This window comes from Amaranthus tricolor, chromosome 2, assembly GCF_026212465.1.
Source record: "Amaranthus tricolor cultivar Red isolate AtriRed21 chromosome 2, ASM2621246v1, whole genome shotgun sequence".
Lineage (NCBI taxonomy): Eukaryota > Viridiplantae > Streptophyta > Magnoliopsida > Caryophyllales > Amaranthaceae > Amaranthus > Amaranthus tricolor.
In genome coordinates, this window is record NC_080048.1 from 30,980,926 (window position 1) to 31,003,942 (window position 23,017).

At 37.7% G+C, this 23,017-nt stretch overlaps 1 pseudogene; it reads left to right on the forward strand.

Moving 5' to 3' along the window:
- Nucleotides 1-15,516: 15,516 nt before the first annotated feature.
- LOC130805714 (E3 ubiquitin-protein ligase UPL3-like) lies at nucleotides 15,517-22,805 on the forward strand (annotated as a pseudogene).
- The last annotated feature ends 212 nt before the right edge of the window (nucleotides 22,806-23,017 follow it).

Sequence of the window (23,017 nt, forward strand, 5' to 3'; positions counted from 1 at the left end):
AAATCAAAGAAGCAGCCCACCGTTTCAAGATCTTCCTCAGAAGCAGAATACAAAGCAATGGCAAATGCAGCTTCTGAAGTAACATGGATGGTTAGACTCTTAGCTGACTTTGGCATCTCTCACCTACAACCAGTGACCCTCCATTGTGACAACCAATCTGCTATCTATATTGCTAAGAACCCTGTGTTTCATGAACGTACAAAACACATTGCTATTGATTGTCACTTTACTAGAGAAAAATTCTTAGAGGGCCTCATTCAACTCACATACCTTCCCACTACTTCTCAGCTTGCCGATGTTCTCACCAAGATTTTGCCCTCTCAACAATTCAAACACTTACTATCCAATCTTGGCATGTCCCAGCCACGATTGCGGGGGGATGTTGAGGATATTAGTACTTCATAAATTAGTTTACCTCATGAGGATATAAAAACTCCGCTTTGATGTATTTAAATAGGCTCCTTTTTCTGTTTTCTTTTTTAAGTTTTTGATTCTTTCTTTCCTTCTCAACTTGGCTCAGTCCCTTCCTCCTCTCTCTTTTATATTGTTCTGTTTCAATAAAGATTAAATCAGCTTTTCAAGGTATTTTAATGGATTACTCCATTACATGAATTCTGTATTGCCATATCACTCTTGCATGTGCTAGAAGCTTTTCTCCAGATTTTGTCAATACGAAAGTACAAAACCAAACCGGGATATATTGGAGAGCAAATGAACCCTTTTCTGTTTGTATCTTACATAGATGGAATAATTTGACCTATTAGGGAAGAATTTTATGGTGCATGTTTGGTAATGTCATCGTACAATTGGAAAAAAATAGAAGTGAGGTTAATGCTAAGATTATTGGAAAGCAGTTTTTTACAGTTACATTCATTTACATCTTTAGGTGGTTATCTCATGTTAGGCAGTTACTTTATCAGTTATTATTCAGTTTCTTAATAGAACAATACTTATGTATATATATGTAGGAATTCTAATAGATGATCGAATGCAACAAGAGGGGGGGGTGAATTGTTGTGTTGTAGATTTAAGATTTTTGCCTCTAATTTTTGCGGAATTATAATAAGTATAGAACAAAAACTTAAACTTAAAAACGAAAAGAATAATAAAAGGAGACAAGGATTTTTACGTGGAAACCTTCTTGGCCTAATAAGAAGGAAAAACCACGACCCCCCGGGATTTCAAAATTCTCACTATGTTTAGGCAATTAGTTACAATTACACAAAACAATGTTTGCTTCACTTGAAGCTTCTCAATTCTCTAAATGCTTTACTCAAAGCTTCTCTACTTAGGCCCACTTCTCTTCTCTTCTCTTCTCTCCTTCTCTTTTTCTTCTCACGTTTCTATTCTCTATTCCCTTAGACTTCCCATAAGTCTAATTACAACAAAACACTCAATTACCCTTTACAAGGCCATTCTCTACTAAAATTAAAATTAAGTAGTTGCTCAAGAAAAATATCATGAATTAATTGGCATTAAAAACTTTGAATATTTTTCTCAATTAATCTCCCTTTGATGGACACTCTCAATCATGCATACCCATCTGAACCGTAATTTCCCTCTTTTATAAGGGGAACAGCCATCAGTGCACTCAGCCCACGTTCTCCATGAGGTGCATTCATCCCACGACTCCCATAACTTACTTGCTCCCAAAGAAAGTGGGAAGTTAGTTGAAAGTAGAGGTGGAAAATAGCTGCTGAATTCTTGCACGGTTAATATTACATGGGTAAAAGGAAGATCCTAAAATGTAGGAGACTAATTCAAAGTAGAGAACAAGTCTCTTGGATGTCCGAGTTTATAGGAGATAAACAAGGAATTGATCTTCTCCATGTTTTTAGGCGAATTAAAATCATTTTGCCAATTAATAAATAAACTTAATTAAGCAACTAATTAAATTTTAACCTTTTACATTAACTAAAAACAGAAATCATAATATTCGTAATTTCCAGTTAATATCTTCTTCAGACCTGCATCGTGAGGAACAGCGTACTGTCTCCATCTACAACATTCGTCAGAACTTTAACTCTAGGAAAAGCAGACTGTTTTCCAGAGCAATTTCCCAACTTCTTGGATATTTGAGACACATACATCTTCCACGAATCAAGTCATAGGCTTCATCAACGATTCACATTAAATCGGATATATACCTACAAAACAATCTCTAAAAATATGTTTGTTTATTTACAAGTGAAGTCATCATCAAAACCTTAAGAGGCCAACAAATTTCCCCTTTTTGATGATGGCAAACTTTATAAACAAACTTAAGTAAAAATAGAGTAAATCAAAATACATAGAGCATACTAGAGATTAAAGTAACTCTAATTAACTTAGCAAATCAACTTGTTAAAATATAATTTACCAAGTTATTCATAATCAAACAGTTTACTCCAAAATAACAAATACTTTTTCAAATATTTTCAATATAAACTAACTTAAAACGAATAAACTAAGTTAAACTAAAATAAATAAAAACTAACATGATTAAAACTAACATAATAATACTATAATAAACAATTAAACATAACTTATTAAGTATTTTCACAGAAACAAATATTCATGAGAACTTCAACAAACTTAGTAACACAGAGGATCACTAAACTAGCATAAACACAGCAGCACATTATCATCCATAAGAAACAATATAAATTAACCAAGATGATATGTAACTGTGTAATCACTGCTCCTGTTAAGTTTGTGCATAATCTTCCCCCTTTTGTCATCAATCAAAAAGAATTGGAAGTTATCAAATCTCAGCACAGACCATATAGATTTGTTAGTGATGAAAACAACAAACAACAATAATAAAAGCAAGTGCTATGAACAATGATTAAACCTGCATAGAGTTAATTGTCACAGACCATAAAAAAAAAAAAGAAAAGTAGCAATTTGGTCAAAGTTACAACCACAATGTACCCCTGATGGTACAAAGTAAAAAGAGAAATTGTTTGATAAGTAATACAGCCAACAAATTTTTTAAACCAGAGGGAGAGGGTTCAAGGGTCAGTCTCTTCATCAATGTACTCAGTCTGCACCTCCACTGTGTCCAGCTTGGCACCAAGGCGTTGTTCCATTTGGTTTAGCTGATCCACAATTGAAGCAAGCGAGACACGAATTTCATCCTGAAATGCAATTACTTGAGACTGTAGATCAAGGAGCTTGGAAAGAATGGAGTCTGAAGATGCTGCAGGAGTAGGGTCAGCACAACCAATACCAGGAGAGGATGGAAATGGTGGTGGTGTGAAATGAATAGGTGATGGAGGTGGTGATATGGTTTGACTTGGTGGTGAAGTGGTAGGCTTAGGAGAAGGAGGTTCATATGAAGTAGGCTCAGTTATGGTTTCTGAAGTGATATCATCAACCTTTACAGCCTTACCTTTTGAAGCAAGCCTCCTACTTTTTCTTTGAGTGGCTTTACCCTTCCTCAGCAATGCAATCACGACCTCCTCATCACTAGAATCTCCTAAAGCTTCATTTTCTCCTTGTTCCCCCTCAATTTTTGTCCCCTCTTCCTGTTCCCCCTCAATTTTTGTCTCATTGGGAACAGGCCCTTGTTTTTCTTTTTCTTCTTCTTCTTTTTTGTTTTCTTTTTCTTTTTCAATTTCTTTTTCTTTCTTTATTTTTACTTCTTTTTCAATATCTTCTTCTTCTTCTTCTTCTACTTCCTCATCATCAGAACCAACAAAAACTACTTCTTCTAATTCGTTTATTAATACTCCTTCATCATTTACTTTCAAATGCAAGTTTTTCAGACATCTTGCACCAATCTTCATGTTTGGTCCCATTGGGAACTCCAGCCCATCCAATGGTACCCCAAAATTACGAAAAATCCATGTTAACAGCCCCCCATAGCCCACAACATTCTTCTTCTCTATACAGTCGGATAAATGTGAAATCATTAAAGATGGAAAATTGATTTTTATTTGATTGTCCATGCAATAAATCAGAGTTGCATCACGCAGACTCACCTCACTCCTTTTAGAGTTGCGGGGCAAGATGAATCTTCGTGCTACATTATAGAGTAATTTATGCAATGGAGACAACACATTATGACTGATTTTACCCCGTTTCTGTTCAACCCCTAAAAACTTAAAGATCGTTTTTTCATTTATTCCAGAGAAAACTATCTTAGCACCAACACTGTATGTATCAAACCCTACATTTGGAATCTTAAACCATTCTGCCAACAAGGCGCTGTTAAACTCTAATTTAATGTTCCTAACCACACTGGAACACATACCACAGTCATTTGAAAAGTTTGAAATAAACTCTCGCATGATGTTTGGGAAGATAGAATTACAGCTATATTCAGTCATTAAAACCTCCCATTCTTGAAATTTTAAAATGTTATGAAGTTGTGGAAAGTAAGTAGAGTCATACCAGAACTTATCGACCCCAAATCCAACAGACATTTCCTTTGCAATCTCCTCGGCACTGTTAGGGTCGACTTGCTTCAAACGTTTGGCAGTTTTGGAGGATGATTCACTTTTTGGTGTGAATGTTTTGCGTTTTGATCCAATATTGTCAGTGGTTTCTTGTGATGATGATGGTGCAGCTTTTAGTAATGGTGATGGATGAACAATTTTTAAGGGTGTAGGCTGGATGGTTTGGTGGGATGAAGAGGCTTTCTTTCCTGATTTGGAAGTGTTCTTGCTCGATTTGGGAGTTTTCATGTTTGAGTTTTGAAGGATTGAGGGAGAAGGAGGAAGGTTTCTTGTGACGGTTTGTGAAGAAGGAGAAAGATGACGGTTTGAGTGATTTTGATGAGGTAAGGGCTTTTTAAAGATGGCTGACAATTACCAAATACGTCCCAGCTAATCAATGCTTTTTCATCAATGCATTTGATATGGAAGGATTGTGTGTTTTGATGATTAAGGATCGTTTCCCTTTATTTTTGATTGAAGTTGGCCATACAATTTTCCAAACAATATGATAATATAATAAAAAAAATGTGAAATCAAAATAAAATAAAATAAATTTTCGAAAACAAAATGAATTATGATATTATGAAATATTATGGAGAAAATAATGAACATATTGCTTTGGTCTGATTGAATTAACAACATGCAAACGTAAAAACATTCATAGTACAAACTTTATTACGTGTTTACTTGATCCATGCAATAATTGATTTTCAATCAAGATATTGAGATTGATTCCTGACCTTTTCATTCTCATGATGCTTCAATGGGAAATATATGCAACTAACTTTAGTGGAGCTTGATCATACCAAGTTCCAATCTCATTTTTTCATATTGTTCCCTAGGAAGTGGTTTGGTCAGAATATCAGCAACTTGTTCATTTGTGTTAACATGCTTCAATACAATATTTTTGTGTTCTACGTTATCCTTTAGAAAATGATGTCTAATGTGTATATGTTTAGCACGTGAATGATGCACTGGATCTTTAGATATACATATGGCACTAGTATTATCACAATAAATAGGAATGCATTCAACTTTAATACCAAAATCTCTTAGTTGCTGTTTTATCCAAAGCATTTGGGAACAGCAAGCTGCTGCTGCTACGTATTCAGCTTCTGCAGTAGATAATGCAACTGTATTTTGTTTCTTGGAACTCCATGAAACTAAACATGAGCCAAGATATTGTACCATACCTGATGTACTTTTTCTATTAACAAGATCACCTGCATAATCTGCATCACTAAAACCTTTTAAATCATAAACATCACTTTTAGGATAAAATAGGGACAAGTCGTCTGTTCCCTTCAAATATCTCAAAATTCTCTTTACTGCCGTGAGATGTGATTCTTTAGGACTTGATTGAAATCTTGCACATAAACCAACACTAAAAGAAATATCAGGTCTACTTGCAGTTAGATACAATAAAGAACCTATCATGCCTCTATACATTGTTTGATCTACGTTAGTTCCATTTAGGTCTTCATCTAGTCTAACATTGGTAGCCATAGGTGTATGATTGGTTTTTGCATTATTTAGTCCATATTTCTTAAGAAGTTCTTTGATGTATTTTTGTTGATGAATAAAGATACCATTTTCAGTTTGTTTAATTTGCAAACCAAGAAAGAAATTTAATTCTCCCATCATGCTCATTTCAAATTCTGTACCCATAAGGTTAGCAAATTCTTTACATAACAGATCATTAGTAGCACCAAAAATAATATCATCAACATAAATTTGAACAACCAAAATATTAGAACCTTTATTCTTAAAGAACAAGGTTTTGTCGATTTTTCCTCTTACAAAGTTATTTTGAATCAAAAACTTTGAAAGTCTTTCGTACCATTGCCTAGGAGCTTGCTTTAAGCCATATAGGACTTTGTCAAGCTTGTAGACATGATTAGGACAGGAGATATTCTCAAAACCTGGGGGTTGTTCCACAAAGACTTCTTCATCAAGGTAACCATTTAAGAAAGCACATTTCACATCCATTTGATATAGTTTAAAATTCATAAATGCAGCAAAAGAAATTAAGATTCTGATAGCCTCTAACCTTGCTACTGGAGCAAAAGTCTCAGTGTAATCAATACCTTCTTGTTGATTATAACCTTTAACCACAAGTCTAGCTTTATTTCTAACAATTATTCCATGCTCATCAAGCTTGTTCCGAAATACCCATTTCAAACCAATAACCTTCTTGTTTTTCGGTTTGGGTTCCAAGTGCCACACTTTATTTCTCTCAAACTCATTCAATTCATCTTGCATGGCAACTATCCAATCGGAATCCTTTAAAGCTTCCTCGTGATTTTTAGGTTCAAGTGATGATAGGAACGCAAAGTGTGCACAAAAGTTTCTCAATTGAGATCTAGTTTGTGTTCCCTTATTTATATCACTTATAATTGAATCAAGAGGATGGTATCTTTGATACTTCCAAGGTTTAGGCACAAATTCTCTTGAAGGAACAGTAGCATGTTCTTGTTCAGCAACTTGATTGTCATTCTGTTCAGCTACTGGATCATTTTGCTCATCTGTGGGAACAGCTGGATTGGGAACAGTCTGTTGGTCCTGTTGTGCTGGCAGTTCCTGAATTTGGTCAGTTTCTTCTGCCTCTTCTTGTATCGACTGTTCACTTGCTGTTCCTTGATCTTGCACTTTGATTCCTTCATCTTCATCTTCCAAATTTGCAAGACCTATTTTAATATTGCTTGTTTCCTGTTCACTTGTTGAAAAGTTAGTTTCATCAAAGATTATGTGAACAGACTCCTCTACACACATTGTTCTCTTATTATAAACTCTGTAAGCTTTGCTTTGTGATGAATAACCTAGAAATACTGCCTCATCACTTCTTTCATCAAATTTACCTATGTTTCGTTTTCCATTCACATGAACAAAACATTTGCATCCAAATATACGAAAATAGGAAATATTTGGTTTAACACCTTTGAGCAATTCATAGGGTGTCTTTGAAGTGATTGGTCTAATTAGTACACGATTCAATGTATAGCATGCAGTATTAACGGCTTCTGCCCAAAAATTCCTAGGTAGACCACTAGCAATCAACATGGTCCTAGCCATTTCTTCTAAGGTCCTATTTTTCCTTTCTACCACTCCATTTTGTTGTGGTGTTCTAGGTGCGGAAAAATTGTGATTTATACCATGTTCATTGCAATAATTCATGAAGTTTGAATTTTCAAATTCTTTCCCATGATCAGACCTAATGTGAACAATTTGATTATTGGTAGATTTTTGTGTTTTATTAGCAAAGGAAACAAACTCATCAAAAGCTTCATCTTTGCTTGCCAAAAATAAGGTCCACGTGAATCTACTATAATCATCAACAACAACAAACACATACTTTTTGCCACTACGGCTTTGTGTTCTCATTGGTCCACATAAATCCATATGAATTAATTCTAATGGTCTAGTGGTAGTCACACCGTTCTTTGATTTAAAGGATGACCGCACTTGTTTTCCTTTAGCACAAGGATCACAAACTTCATTTTTAAGAAATTTTATTGCAGGTAATCCTCTTACTAGGTCTTTTGATCTTAAGGTGTTAATCAATGAATAACTAGCATGACCTAGACGCTTGTGCCAAAGAAGTGGGTCTTCTTCAATAACACTTAAACACGTTAGACTGTTTCTGGGAACAGTGTCCAGGTCCACCACATAGGTGTTCCCTTTTCTGATTCCCTCCAGCACAGGGTCTCCTGTACTGTTCCTAGAAATTATGCATTTTTCAGAAGTAAACTTAACAGAGTTACCTTTGTCGCAAAATTGAGAAATACTCAACAAATTGTGTTTTAGATTCTCGACTAAAAATACATTATCAATGGCATGGGAACTAGACCTTCCAACCTTTCCTTTGGCGATTATCTCACCCTTCATGTTGTCACCGAAGGTTACTGTTCCCCCATCATAGGCTTCAAGTGAGAGAAATGTAGTTTTATCACCCGTCATATGCTTGGAACACCCACTGTCGAGATACCATGAGTTGTTCCCCCTCACTTGAACCTGCAAAGCAAATTAGTGGTTAGGTGCAGGAACCCATTCATCCTTGGGTTCCTTGTCGACAATACTTGAATCACATTTCTTAATCCATATTCGTTCGACATAATTTTTATTTGCTTTGGTATGCTGTTCCTTCTTTATACATTGATGTTTCAGGTGTCCAATTTTACCACAGAAGGAACATATTTTGCTACTAGGGAGATCTACATAGAACTTTTTCTTTTTATCATTCCTCATATAGCCTAGACCTTCTTTACTTTTGGTTTTAGCATTTAGAATCCATTTGGGAATTTCATTGATTTTCCCTTTTCCTCTTAAGTTTATTTTATTTTTCAAATTTTCATTTTCAATTTCGTAGGATTCTAATTTTGATTTCAACCTTTGAAGTTCAGTGCTAACCATGTGAGTAGATATATTGTTTGCATCTTTACTTAATCCTATCAATCTGTTATGATTCATTTCAATATTAAGAAAAATAAATTCCTGTTTCAATTTCTCAATTGTCTCTTTCAAAACAACATTCTGATCTAGCAAATTAAAAAATCTGTTTTGTACATCTACTCTAAATGAATTTAGATAGGATATATGATCCTTGTTTGAGTTGAGGTCTTTCTCGATTTGGAGACACTTGGTATCCTGTTTTTCTAATTTTTCATGTGTCTCCAAGAGCAACTTAATCAATTCATTCTTACTGAGTTTAGACAATTGTTTAGGGAGTGAGATAGAAGACATTACCTCTTTCTCTTTGGATTCTTCATGAGATGCCATGAGGCATAGGTTTGCTGTTTCTTCTTCCACTGGAGCTTCTGTCTCAGCCTCGCTCTCCGTATCTCCCCAAGCTGCTATCATTGCTTTTCTAAAATCAGTTTTGAAGTTTCCCTTCTTATATTGTCTTCCAACTTCTCTTGCTTTTCCCTTGCCCTTCTCATTTTTCTATTGAGGGCAATCCTTGATGAAGTGTTCAGTGCTCCCACACTTGTGGCATTCAAAGTTTGTCTTCAAGTTCGTTGTTCCCTTTTCTTTATTATTCCTTTGATTACCATACCTTCTGTTCCTGAAGAATTTTTTGAATTTTCGAGCCAACAAAGCTGCTTCCTCTTCACCAGTTTCTGATTCATCGCTATTTTCTGCTGCCAGAGCCAGTCCTTTGTTTCGGGAACTGTCAGCTGTTCCCAAATGCAATTCATGGGTCATTAGAGAACCAACCAGCTCTTCCAAATTGAACTTGGTGAAATCTTTGGACTCCTGGATGGCTGTAACCTTTGCTCTCCAGCGTTCGTCTTGAGGAAGACTCCTAAGTACTTTTCTAACTTGTTCATCAACGGGAATGATTCTACCAAGAGAGACTAACTCATTCGTAATGTTTGTGAACCTAGTGAACATTTCTTGAATGTTTTCCCTCGGTTCCATGACGAATCTTTCATATTTGGACATTAGCAAGTCAATCTTTGATCTCTTTACTTCACTAGTACCTTCATGGGTAACTTCTAGCAGGTCCCAAATCTGCTTAGCGGTTTTGCAACCCATAATACGATTGTGCTCATTTGGACCAAGCCCACAGTGAAGTAACTTGATAGCAAGAGCGTTCATTTCCATCTTTTGAAAATCTTCTTTTTCATATTCAGTGATTGGTTTTGGAACAGCTTCATTGTTGGAGTTGATGGTCGTCACCTCAAAGTCTCCAATTTCAATGACTCTCCAAACTTGATAGTTTTCGGCCTTTATGAAGATTTCCATTCTATTTTTCCAGTAAGTATAGAATTTCCCATCGAACATGGGTGGCCTTTGTGTGGAGTACCCCTCTTCCATGCGCTCGTTCATCTTCAACATCTTTCCAGGGAACATGATACTGCTCTCAGGGTTTCCTGATTAAATGAGGAACAGGGCTCTGATACCAATTGTAGGAATGCTAATAGATGATCGAATGCAACAAGAGGGGGGGTGAATTGTTGTGTTGTAGATTTAAGATTTTTGCCTCTAATTTTTGCGGAATTATAATAAGTATAGAACAAAAACTTAAACTTAAAAACGAAAAGAATAATAAAAGGAGACAAGGATTTTTACGTGGAAACCTTCTTGGCCTAATAAGAAGGAAAAACCACGACCCCCCGGGATTTCAAAATTCTCACTATGTTTAGGCAATTAGTTACAATTACACAAAACAATGTTTGCTTCACTTGAAGCTTCTCAATTCTCTAAATGCTTTACTCAAAGCTTCTCTACTTAGGCCCACTTCTCTTCTCTTCTCTTCTCTCCTTCTCTTTTTCTTCTCACGTTTCTATTCTCTATTCCCTTAGACTTTCCATAAGTCTAATTACAACAAAACACTCAATTACCCTTTACAAGGCCATTCTCTACTAAAATTAAAATTAAGTAGTTGCTCAAGAAAAATATCATGAATTAATTGGCATTAAAAACTTTGAATATTTTTCTCAATTAATCTCCCTTTGATGGACACTCTCAATCATGCATACCCATCTGAACCGTAATTTCCCTCTTTTATAAGGGGAACAGCCATCAGTGCACTCAGCCCACGTTCTCCATGAGGTGCATTCATCCCACGACTCCCATAACTTACTTGCTCCCAAAGAAAGTGGGAAGTTAGTTGAAAGTAGAGGTGGAAAATAGCTGCTGAATTCTTGCACGGTTAATATTACATGGGTAAAAGGAAGATCCTAAAATGTAGGAGACTAATTCAAAGTAGAGAACAAGTCTCTTGGATGTCCGAGTTTATAGGAGATAAACAAGGAATTGATCTTCTCCATGTTTTTAGGCGAATTAAAATCATTTTGCCAATTAATAAATAAACTTAATTAAGCAACTAATTAAATTTTAACCTTTTACATTAACTAAAAACAGAAATCATAATATTCGTAATTTCCAGTTAATATCTTCTTCAGACCTGCATCGTGAGGAACAGCGTACTGTCTCCATCTACAACATTCGTCAGAACTTTAACTCTAGGAACAGCAGACTGTTTTCCAGAGCAATTTCCCAACTTCTTGGATATTTGAGACACATACATTTTCCACGAATCAAGTCATAGGCTTCATCAACGATTCACATTAAATCGGATATATACCTACAAAACAATCTCTAAAAATATGTTTGTTTATTTACAAGTGAAGTCATCATCAAAACCTTAAGAGGCCAACAATAAGAACAAGTTAACCTGTAATAAAGAACAAGACAGAAAAAACCAAATTCCAGAAATTATTAATTCTTCACAGCTTATTAATTCTTCATGGTATCAGAAGCCTTAAGGTTTAGATCCGGGAAGGCATCATCATTTACCGGTTCTTACCTTGCAAATGGCCAATTTATCAGAAGAACAAACACAGCAAACCCTCATGTTAATAAAACAAATGGAACAGATGTTTCAGATGTTCCAGAAACTCAACAAATCAAACAATCAAACTGAAAACCCAAAATCACTCAAAATTTCAGAAAAACTCACATACCACAACTATACAAAATGGTGCAAATTAATGCACGTAGCTATTGGCGGCCGGGGGCGGCTCAGTCACATCACTGCCGGACCCCCACCACCGTTAGACCCCAATTATACCCAATGGGAACAAAGAGATGTCATGGTCATAGCGTGGATAATCGAGAACATTGATGGAGATATCGTAAATCAATTCCTAGACTACACAACAGCACACAGCCTATGGCAAGGGATCGAAACTCTTTTAGGATGTGGAAGGGACGAACTGCAAATTTTCGATTTGAGTTCAAAGGCCGCAACATTAAGGCAGGACAACGATACAATCGAAGTTTACTATGGTAAACTTAACATCCTATGGAAAGAAATCGATCGGAGAATGTCAAATCCAATGTCATGCCCACAGGATACAACAACATTCAACAAATACATCCAAAGACAGAGACTTTATCAATTCCTCACGGGAATTAACGACAATCTAGACAAAGAACGAAGAGATATTCTCAACAGTGAACCTTTACCGATGGTGGAGACTGCCTACGCATCAATCAGAAGGGAGATCACACGCCGGAAAATCATGAACGGCGTCTCATCACCGGGAACTCGTCCCTCAGAGATTGGATCGGGTTTAGCCACGAGAAACAAACCTTTCCAAAGAAGCCGAGAAGAGGATGACCGGAGGAAACTCCGATGCACTCACTGTGGTGGTTCCAGGCATACAAAGGAGGGATGCTTCAAACTTGTGGGGTACCCAGAGTGGTGGGACGATCTACAGAAAATGAGAGCCGCCACCAAGGCACCGGCAAGCCGGACCGGCGGCAAGGCTAACCTCAGTACTGCCGATCAACCGACATCATGTCTAAAATCAGGTGAACTGGAAGAATGGAGCAAAGGGGAAGGAGAGGCAACAGTAACCACAGAACAGGGAGTCGTCAATGGTGAGAAACAGAAATGGGAAGAGAAAGAGACAATAGCCGTCAGACAAAGGGAAAGGGAAGGGAAGGTCACCCCTACTCAACCCCACATTCCTTTTTATAATCCAAAAACCCTAAACCCACCCTCACATTCCAGCCCAATTTCCCTCCCTCGGCCCAATAGCTCTTCTGGCCCACAAACTCACAATTCCAAAGGCCTTCTTAGTCATAATACAATTTCTAAATGGATTTTTGACTGTGGGGCGACCGATACGATAACCTTTGACCCCAGTGATTTTTTATCCACCCATCCCACTACTCGAACCCATATCCAGACGGCTAATGGGGAGTGTATACCGGTTACCCAAGCTGGAGCAGTCAATATCTCTCCTTCTCTTCATCTTAAAAATTGCTTGTTAATTCCCAGTTTGTCTCATAAATTATTATCGGTCAGTCAATTAACAAAGGACTTAAACTGTACTGTGCTTTTAACCTCTGAAAATTGTATTGTACAGGATGTTCAGACGGGGACAATCATTGGGCGTGGTACTGAACGAGATGGACTATACTATGTCGATGAGGTGATTCAAAAAGGTGGTGCAATGCTTGCTCATGGATCTCCTGCTCACCAATTGAGGACTTGGCATCGTCGTTTAGGTCATCCATCCTTAGGTTATCTAAAGAAACTTTTTCCTTCTCTTAATAGTTGTACTGCATCCCTAGATTGTGAAACTTGTATTTTAGCTAAGAGTCATAAACAGTCTTATTTTCCTAGTAATACTCGTGCTTCAACACCCTTTGATGTAGTGCATTCTGATGTATGGAGCCCAGCTCCACATACTGACTCTCATGGTTTTTCATATTTTGTGTTATTTATTGATGATTGTTCTCGCATGTGCTGGGTTTATTTTTTGAAACACAAATCTGAGGTTTTCGATGTCTTTGTAAAATTCTTTAACATGATTCTCATTCAGTTCCATGCAAAACCAAAAATACTTCGCTCAGACAATGGTGGTGAATATATCTCTAGTGCAATGAAACAGTTTTTTCTTGAGCATGGTCTTATTCATCAAACTTCCTGCCCAGACACTCCACAACAAAATGGGGTTGCTGAACGCAAAAACCGTACCCTTCTTGAGTTAGCACGGGCCCTCATGTTTGACACTCATGTCCCTGTACATTTTTGGCCTGAGGCCATTGCTACTGCCACCTATCTCACCAACCGACTTCCCATAAAAATCCTCCAATTCCAGACCCCTCTTGCCACACTCAATACTTTTACTCTTGTTCCCTCTTCTCACTCTCTCCCTCCTCGCATCTTTGGGTGTGTTGTATATTTCCATCTTCCATCACGAGCCCGAACTAAGTTTGAACCACGGGCAGTCAAATGTGTGTTTCTTAGGTATGGTACTACACAAAAGGGCTATCGATGTTATGATCCTATCCATCACAAGCTTTATACCACCATGGACTGTGACTTCCTTGAACAATCTCCCTACTACACCCAACCTCGATCTCAAGGGGAGATTATAAGTGAGGATCTCAGCTGGTTGACTCATCCCTTGGCTGATCTCAGCTGGTTGACTCATCCCTTGGCTGACAGTCGAACTCCCAAAGAGCAAGTAGGCACTACCACCGATATTGCCACCGACATTGTTACTGAATCATCTCCTCATACTACTACGCCTGTCCCTGAGCATCCGGCCGAACGAGAGGTAACACCGAGTCCTATTACTCGTTTAACTGATATATCCACTGACTATATTGTGCCAAGTAGTGTTGTTGTTCCCAGGAAATATGATTTACCCCCTCGACGTACAAGAGGAATGCCTCCTAAGAGGTATGATCCTGAATATGAATTCCAGAGATCCCGATATCCTGTAGGTAGACCGGATGATGAACAACTATCACAAACAGCTGTTGCCTTCAATGCATCCCTTTATTCCAGTACTATCCCGAAAATCACTGAAGAAGCCATCCAAGAACAGAAGTGGAAACAAGCTATGGACGAAGAGATCATGGCTTTCCAGAAAAACGGAACGTGGGAGAAGTGTAGATTACCAGACAACAAGAAGGCAGTTGGCTGTAAATGGGTTTTCTCAGTCAAGTATCATGCTGATGGAACCATTGAGAGGTATAAAGTGAGGCTTGTTGCTAAAGAGTACACACAGACTTATGGGGTAGACTACTCGGAAACATTCTCACCAGTGGCTAAAATCGACACAATTCGAGTCCTCTTCTCAGTAGCAGCAAATAAAGAATGGCCTCTGTTTCAATTTGATGTAAAAAATGCCTTCTTACATGGAGAGATTGAAGAAGAGGTATACATGAAGCTACCACCCGGGTACTCAGATAACTATAGCCAAGGAGAGGGGTATCGACTTAAAAGGGCACTATACGGCTTGAAACAATCCCCTAGGGCGTAGTTTGGTAGATTCACTGTAGCAATGAAGAGATTTGGCTACAAACAAAGCAACTCAGATCATACCCTATTTCTCAGGAGGAGTGGAAACAAGATTACATGTCTTGTGATCTATGTAGATGATATGGTGATTACCGGAAACGACTCCAAGGAGATTGATCGACTTAGGAACAAATTATTCCGAGAGTTTGAGATGAAGGATTTGGGTCAGCTGAAATACTTCCTTGGAATTGAAGTTCTAAGATCAAGAAAGAGAATATTCATCAATCAGAGAAAGTACATATAGATCTCTTAGCAGAAGTAGGCATGTTAGATTGCAAGCCACCAGATACTCCTATGGTAGCTAATCATGGCCTACAAATCGTTGAAGGGGCAGAAGTTGAAGATCAAGATCGTTATAGAAGGATGGTGGGAAAACTGATCTACTTATCCCACACGAGACCAGATATTGCCTACGCAGTAGGGATTGTAAGCAAGTTCATGCACCGACCTCAAGTGGAACACATGGTAGCAGTCTTGAGGATCCTGAGATACTTAAAGGGAACCAGTAACAAAGGAGTTTTCTACTCAAAGAATGATAATCTTGATCTCATTGGTTACACAGATGCAGATTGGGCTGGTGATCAGGACGACAGGAAGTCTACGTCGGGATACTTCACTCTTGTAGGGGGTAATCTAGTCACTTGGAAGAGTAAGAAACAGAAGGTGGTCACTCTATCCAGTGCTGAAGCAGAATTCAGAGGGATAGCAAAAGGAGTTATAGAGATTCTATGGATCAGGAAACTTCTAGAAGAGTTGGGCTTTCACCAGAAACAGGCGAGTCTTCTATATTGTGACAACAAAGCTGCAATAAGCATCTCCGAAAACCCAGTCCAGCATGATCGAACGAAACATGTAGAGATCGATCGACACTTTATAAAGGAGAAGCTAGAAAGCAAGGTCATCCGTATCCCTTTTATTAGATCTAAAGACCAACTAGCCGACATTCTCACAAAATGTGTTTCATCACAGGTCTTCAATAGCACTTTATGCAAGTTAGGCATCGGTGATCCCACGACCTAACTTGAGGGGGAGTATTGGAAAGCAGTTTTTTACAGTTACATTCATTTACATCTTTAGGTGGTTATCTCATGTTAGGCAGTTACTTTATCAGTTATTATTCAGTTTCTTAATAGAACAATACTCATGTATATATAGAACAAGTTACCCTGTAATAAAGAACAAGACAGAAAAAACCAAATTCCAAAAATTATTAATTCTTCACAGAAATTATTAATTCTTCAAAGATAGAGGTGTAGAGGCAATTATAAGAATCAAATGGGTTTAAGTAAGTCAAAGCAAGACATAGTATATTAAATCATAGTGTAAATGTGATAACAATCGTGATAGCGGTAACGAAACGATGCGGTTATCGTAATGTCTAAATATTGTTTGAATCATAAGATATCCCTTGATACTGCCCGAGTTTTTTACACCTTTATAATGCGGGTAATACCGGTTTGTTTATTTTGAAAATCTTTGCGATGCGACCTTATTTTTACACTATGATAGAATATAATTTTATCTTGAGCATCATAGTAAATTTCAAGATGTGTTGTAAAGTGATCAACAAAAGTGTTCTTTCCAAGTGAGTGTTTTTAAGTACCATGTCTTAATTTTTCACAAGAAATGAAATATTGATTCAAGACGTTAAGCATAGGATTAATGTTTGTGACTCAATGGAGAGCTTCGATCAAAGTACTATGCGATCAAGGTATGCCATTAAAGGAAAATTTTTACCAATAGACCATTATTACTATCTGTGTCATAGTATATCATTGCAGGAAGATTGGGGTAGTCGAGATGTGTACGGTTCGATGGAAGAATGGACATACATTAACAATAGAAGAAACTAAAGACAAATAATAAGACAAATTGAGTGAAAATTGTCTGTTGGTTTGGCCATGTGCAAAGAAGGCCGAAAAGGATTGAGGTATAAGAGTGGAAAATTGAAAATTTAAGTAGTTTTGAAGAGGAAGAGGTGTGTTGAAGATGACTTGGATTACTGAAGTAACGAATAAAATGAAAATTTGGAGTTGATATTGTTGTTGATTAGCATTAGAGGATTTGTTTTGATTCTTGTATATTGTTTGGATCAAGGCTTTGACATGATTTTATTGATTTATGTAGTATTTGTGACAAGGGTCCGTTAAATCTTTTTGTATTTGACAAAGACAATATTATTCTTGTAAGAGGAAAATGGCACAGCCTGTCCCATGTTGCAAACAAGATTACAATCGATCTTACAATCCTCACCTTTCGTTGGGCATTGGGCCTTCAGCATGTTGGGGAACATCTTGGATAGTTGTTATCCTTAGAACTACACTTTTTGTCTTGTTTTCCTAATCCATACAAATTCAGTGCTATTCTGCGTTCCTGATATGTACCTGTTTACATGGATCTCAGATAGAAAATGGTCAAAAAGCTGAATTATATACTGTAGCACATTCTTGTCTTTTTAATGTGATTTTTATTTATTATTAGGGATTTTATCGTCATAATTGAATTTCTCTTCTATCTAGGTATTTGAGATTGTAAATCTTGCAAATGAGCTACTTCCTCAACTCCCTCAAGGGACCATTTCCCTACCAACAAGTTCTAATTTATTTGGGAGAGGGCCACTCTTTAAGAAGTCGTCTATGAGCAGCTCTGTAAAGCTAGATGAAACAAGTGGTGATATTCAAGATGTTTCAATTAGAGAGAACCTTTTGAATGACCAACCTGAGCTTCTGCAGCAGTTTGGATCAGACCTTCTTCCTGTGCTAATACAGGTTTAGTTGCTCAAATCGTGTCTATAATGTTTTGGCCATTACTTGGACATCATTTCTGATTATCGTGTACCAAGCAGATTCATGGTTCAAGTGTTAACATTCCTGTGCGTCACAAATGCCTTTCTGTTATTAGTAAACTAATGTTTTTCAGCAATTCTGATATGATTTTGTCTCTTAATAACAGAACAAATTTATCAAGGTACTTTTCTTTGTTCCCTTTATTTTTTATATATGATTTTGTCTGCTGGTTGCACTCACTCTGGGATATTTTTTCTCAGCTTTCTTGCTGGTCTCTTGGTTTGGAAGGACCCACAAATACTAGTGCCTGCTCTACAAATTGCGGAGTTACAAATGGAAAAACTTCCTGAGACATTCTCAAAGATGTTTGTTAGGGAAGGAGTAGTTCATTCAGTGGATTCACTTATAGCCGCTCCAACAACCTCTGTTATTGTTCAGTCTAATAACTCTGAAAGGATGCTGGGTCAACATTGGGATCATCAGCACGTGCTAGACGATTTAGGCGACGAAGTGGAAACCAGAAGCAAGATGCTATCCCTGTCGAGGAGTTGAATAATTCAGTTTCAGTTGGTGTTGGTTCACCTCCAACTTCTGTTGAAATTCCGACTCACAGTTCTAATCTTCGCACAACTGTCAGTAGTTGTGCGAAGTCTTTCAAGGATAAATACTTCCCTTCTGATCCTGGGGATGCTGATGTTGGTACATCTGCTGAACCTTTGTGCAAAGTTGAATGCTGGTGTAGAAGAGCAGAAGTCTAAGGTGAAAGGAAAGTCTAAAACTGATGGTGTTTACATTGCTGATTTTTCGACTGGCAAGGAAGAGAGCTTGGTTGGAATAGTTTCTGAGATGCTACAAGAACTAAGCAAAGGAGATGGTATTTCTACATTTGAATTCATTGGTAGTGGAGTTGTTGCTGCTTTACTAAACTATTTTTCCTGTGGTCACTCTAACAAAGAGAAAATATCTGAGGTTAATTTTCACAAGCTAAGGCAGCAGGGGCACTACATCGATATAAATTATTTATCTCAATTGGTCTTCCTACTAGTATTGATGAAGGGGATGTAGCTCCAATGACTCTTTTAGTCCAAAAGCTTCAAAATGCATTGTCCTCACTGGAAAGTTTTTCTGTTGTATTAAATCATTCAGCTAGGTCTTCAGGAGGGATTGGACGACTATCATCTGGTTTAAGTGCATTATCTCGACCGGTTAAGTTGCGTCTATGTAGAGCTTCAGGAGAAAAATCTCTTCGTGATTATTCTAATACCGTTGTACTCATTGATCCATTAGCAAGTTTGGCAGTTGTTGAGGAGTTCCTTTGGCCAAGAGTTAAACAAAGTGATACTGGGAAAAAGCCGTCAACTCCTGCTGGGTCTGAGTCAGAACCATCACCTGCAGGAGCTGTTGCATTGTCGCCATCTGCTTGCACCCCAGCTGCTAGCACTTGTCGAAATCAACTAGATCCAGATCAGGTGTTAATGTAGGGGACACTTCTAGACAAGATGTATCTCAGGAAAAAACTAAAAGCTCGCCAAAGGGGAAGGGTAAAGCTATACTAAAGCCCGCACCAGAGAAACCAAAGTTCTTCAAACTAGAAATGCTGCTCTTCGAAGAGCTACATCAGAAAAAGATGCTCAACGGAAATCACTAATTGGAGAGTCTAGTTCAGAGGTGTGTTCTATATCTATTTGTGCATCGTCACTGGGAATAATTCATTACATCTACTTAGATGAGCTGTTAGTAATGCAAGCTGCAATTATCTCCTTGATCCCTTTTTTTTTTGTGATTAGTTATTCTCGTTGGGGTTAATTTTTTTTTTGTTAAGAATAGCGTATACTCTGATGCTTCCCTTTTTTTATTGACTAGTCAACAACTTTGAATGGGATTAATGCTCTATTCATTTGGCACATATTTGTTCTCATATTGGAGCTTGTTTTGGATATACATAGGACTTGTTAGGCATTGCGTGCTTCTTAACTTTTACTTTGTTTCTCCAATCCTTTGCATTGTGTTACTCTTCATTGGTTCTTGCCGGATGAAGATTTGGAAATATCTCCTGTTGATATTGATGATGCATTGGTGATTGAAGATGATGATATCTCAGACGATGAAGAAGATGATCAAGATGATGTATGCAAATTACTTTTACTATTCTAGCGTTTTTCAATACTAACTTGGTTAGAAAGATGCCCCAGCTATAAGATGCTTTCTGAACATAGTCGTAATGTGAAGGATTTGTTTAGAACTTTAGCTGTCTTGCTGACACCCTTCTAGTAATCTTGGTTGTCGTTAATGATCATGTTGCTTAGTTAGCTGTATGAAATCCTGGCTTGGATATTCTCTGTACGCTTAACATGCAATCGGTGGTACTTGAAAGATGAACTTTTTAAGGGTTTGACATTGTGTGAACTGTGGTAGAGGATGCCTGTTTATTATTGTGGGGTCACTTGGTGTTATTTAGTTCACCTAATACGTAAATGTTATTGTTTCTTTGGAGGTTCTTAGGGACGATTCTCTTCCGGCTTGCATGGTAGACAGGGTGCATGATGTTAAATTGAGTGATTCTGCTGAAGATAGTACAGCTGCCCCTGCAACCAGTGATAGTCAGAACAATCCTGCTTCAGGTTCTAGTAGTAGAGCTGCCACTATTAGGGGGACGGACTCTACAGATTCTCGGAGTGGGAGGTATTTTGTTTCTAAAGGTGCAATGCCATTTGCTGTTGCTGCTGCTGCCATGGCTGGGCTTGCTGTTAATGGTAAGGGTATGAGGGGAGGCAGAGATCATCATGGGCGTCCTCTTGCTGGCACTAGTGATCCTCCCAAGTTAGTTTTTTCTGCTGGTGGCAAGGAACTTGATCCAAATTAGACGATCTATCAAGCTATCCAACGGCAGCTTGTGACTGATGAAGATATGGATGAGAGGTACAATGGCAGTGATCTTGTTACCAATGATGGGAGCAGGCTTTGGAGTGATATTTGTACAATCAGCTATCAAAGGGCAGATTGCCAGACTGATAAGACCCATGGGAATGTGAATCTTTCATCTCCAACAAAGTCTATGAAAACTGGCTCTGCTTCCTGTTCAAACACTGTTTCTAGCTCACACCGGTCTCTCCTTGACAGCATTCTACAAGGAGGACGTCCATATGATATGGAGAAGAATGACCCAACTTATAATGTTTTATCACTGCTACGTGTATTAGAAAGTTTGAATCAATTTGCACCTCATTTAAGGGTTCAAGCTTCTGACAAATTCTCGGAAGGGATGATTTCAAGTTTAAATGAGTTAAGTGTTACTGGAGTGAGGGTTCCTATTTCAGAGTTTGTCAACAGCAAGCTTACCCCAAAATTGGCTCGACAGATACAAGATGCCCTTGCACTATTTAGCGGCAGTCTGCCATCTTGGTGCTACCAGCTGACAAAGGCTTGCCCATTTTTGTTTCCTTTTGAAACTCGCCAGCAGTTTTTTTATTCAACTGCATTTTGATTATCTAGGGCCTTGTACCGTTTGCAGCAGGGAGATGGTCAAGGGTCAAATGAGAGAGAGGTTCGAGTTGGGAGGTTACAGCGCCAGAAGGTCCGTGTAGCTAGAAATTGCATTTTAGATTCTGCTGCAAAATTTATGGAAATGTATTCCAGCCAGAAGGCTGTTCTTGAAGTTGAGTATTTTGGTGAAGTTGGGACTGGGTTAGGTCCAACGTTGGAGTTCTACACTCTCTTGAGTCATGACTTGCAGAAAGTGGATTTGGGAATGTGGAGGTCCAATTGTTCTTTTGATGATTCTTGTATGGAAATTGATAGTGATAATCAGAGCAAGGATGGTTTTGGTGGTAATGCAAATCTAGTTCAATCCCCACTTGGATTGTTTCCTCGACCTTGGATTGTTTCATGGATGGCTTTTGATTTCTTTTCCGTCACTGTTTGCACTGTGTTTGCTTGCCCTTCTATTTACAATGGTACGTTGAACATATTTGTAGGAGCTTGATTTGCATGATATGCTTTCGTTTGATTCTGAGATTGGGAAAACTTTGCAAGAATTACAAGCCCTAGTTTGCAGAAAGCAGTATCTGGAATCAATCGGTGGTGATCACCCAGATGTAATTGCGGAGTTGTGCTTTTGCGGAACTCCGATTGAAGATCTATGTTTGGATTTCACGCTTCCTGGATATCCAGATTACGTCTTGAAATCAGCAGATGAAACTGTAGAGTTTTCTAAGTTGTTTCTTTTGTGAGTTAATGTTGATTTTGTCTATATGTTCCCAAGCTATACTAATAGATTTTTTGTGCCTATTACAGGTAAGTGTTGACTCAATTAGGAACGGGAACAACAACAAGAGGGGGAGTGAATTGTTGTTGTTGCTAGTTTAAGCGTTTATGCCCTGTTTTTGCGGAATTGAGTAAAATAAATAAAGCTTAAACTTAGAGCAAAATAATAAAAGAGACACACGACTTTTACGTGGAAACCTTCTGGGCCTAAACAGAAGGAAAAACCACGACCCCTCGGGATTTCTAAAAACTCCACTATGTTTAAGGCAATTAGTTACAATTACAATAAACACCTTACTTCACTCGAAGCGAATCAACTAGGCCAACTCTTCTCTCTCAAATTTGCTTTACTCAAAGCAACAAACTTAGCTTCACTAAAAGCTAAACTCCTCAATAGCTTCACTCAAAGCTATCTGATTCCCCCTTAGACTCACCCGAGTCTAATTACAAGTTCTCTCAAAAACCCTTACAAAAAGGAATGAAAATCTCTAAAATAAATCAATGAGTTGCACAAGAAAATATTATGAATTAATTGGCAATTTTAAAAGCAAAATATTTCTTGTAGAATTTCCAAAAATAATCGCATGATAAATAAGTTTATACGTTTTTTTCTCTCAATGCATGCGCTTTCGAACAGCCGAGTTCATTAGCTATTTATAAAAAATAAAATCTCTAAAAATAGAAAAATATTCCAATCCATTATTCCCTATCAAAAG